Source organism: Bison bison, unplaced genomic scaffold, assembly GCF_000754665.1.
Source record: "Bison bison bison isolate TAMUID 2011002044 unplaced genomic scaffold, Bison_UMD1.0 scf7180017855198, whole genome shotgun sequence".
Lineage (NCBI taxonomy): Eukaryota > Metazoa > Chordata > Mammalia > Artiodactyla > Bovidae > Bison > Bison bison.
The window spans coordinates 1-1729 of NW_011485771.1; the positions used below are offsets into that span (position 1 = coordinate 1).

A 1729-nucleotide genomic window follows, 5' to 3' on the forward strand; every position below is an offset into this window, starting at 1 on the left:
CATTTCCTTCTCCAATGCATGAAAGTGAAAAGTGAAAGTGAAGTCGCTCAGTCGTGTCCGACTCTTAGCGACCCCATGGACTGCAGCCCACCAGGCTCCTCTGTGCATAGGATTTTCCAGGCAAGAGTACTGGAGTGGGGTGCCATTGGCTTCTCCAGCAATGCAGGAGGCCAGGGTTCAATTCATGGGTCTTCCTGATCCCCTGGAGAAGGGAATGGCACCCCACTCTAGTATTATTGCCTGGAATATCCCATACACAGAGGATCCTGTTGGGCTACAGTCCATGAGTTTGAAGTCAGACACAACTGAGAAACTAACCTAAGGAAACCTGGCCTAATAGGTGCAGGTTGAGGAGGTTCTGGGCCCCAGGACTTGTCATATTAAGGGAGGAATCCAGTATACATGGCCGAACACACCTCGCCCACCTTCTTTCTTGCTTCTTCTCTCATGATAACTTCAACCCTCTGGGTTCTGGAGGGTTTGTGCCTTTTGGCCTTGATGGGATTCTCCGAGGAGCAGCTTTATGTTTCCACATGTCTATTGGTTTTGATTCCACTGTCACTACAGGTAACATGGTCACCCTGTGTCCCATCCAGGTTGTGGGCACGGATTGGGCTGCCCTTGGGCATAGGGGTTTCTTTTGGAGGTTTAATAGTAAAGGGGATTTTGTGCTTTCACTCTGGTGTGTTTCCTGACCCAGTATTTCCTCCAGTCCTGCAGGGGAAAAAGCCCCAAATCCCCAGCGGTCCATCCCATTAGCATCATGGTCTCAGTCTTGATCTGCTTTGTGGTGTACTTTGGTGTCTCAGCAGCTCTCACCCTCATGGTGCCCTACTACCAAATTCACCCTGACAGCCCCTTTCTACAGGCTTTTCTCCATGTTGGGTGGGGCCCTGCCAGATATGCCATGGCTGTTGGCATCCTCTGTGCTCTTTCATCCAGGTCAGTGGCATGGCTTTCTCCTCGTTGACTGTCAGATGCTTGGGTATCCCAGCCATTGGGATTGAGAGACAAGAGAGAAAGACACCTTACCCCATGTAGACGAGGGAGCGGATGCCCTGGTCTCTCCTGCTTCTGCACGTTCTCACTCCTCTCTTTTCTTTTGCAGCCTCCAGAACACCCCATGTATGCCATGTCTTGGTTGATCTACACAATGGCAGAGGACGGGCTCCTTTTCTGAGTCCTTGCCCAGATCAACACCCGTACATGTACCCACATCAGGATCATCATGATTTCTGGAAACCTTGAAGGTAGATAAACAAAACCCACCCCCTTTGGATTATCTTCCTTGGCTTGCATATTTCCAGCTGTTTCTCACTCCATCCCCCCACCTTGTTTATGCCCTCCTTCTAGGGGTCTTGGCGTTACTCTTCCATTTCAGTGATCTGATGGATCTCATGTCACTTCGGTCCCTGCTTGCTAACTTGGTGGTCTGCCGGGGTCCAGCCCCGGCTGATCCAGGGTATTCGAAGGAGAGACGGCGTCGGCGAGGATCAGGAAACAATTGCTTAATTAAACGTTAATTAAGGATATAAAGAGTAATAGAATGAGGATAGCTCAGTAGGAAAATTCAGTGAAGAAAAGAGGCTGAAATAAGGATAACTCAGTGAGGAAATTCAGTGGAGAAAAGAGGCTGAATAATTCAGCCAGAAGGTAAGAAAAAGAACGACATGGTGAGACCAAGTTTTGGTGAACAAGGCCCACACTTTATTTTCCAAAGTAGTTTTTA

General features: G+C 49.0%; 1 protein-coding gene across 2 annotated transcripts in view; it reads left to right on the forward strand.

Moving 5' to 3' along the window:
* The first annotated feature begins 265 nt into the window (after positions 1-265).
* LOC105001831 (cationic amino acid transporter 3-like) overlaps positions 266-1729 on the forward strand; it is a 4852-nt gene continuing 3388 nt past the window's right edge. For both annotated transcript variants that reach the window (XR_826903.1, XM_010858286.1), the window contains exon 1: positions 266-1250. The gene's annotated coding sequence lies outside the window, so the exon portion shown is untranslated. The remainder of the gene's footprint in view (positions 1251-1729) is intronic.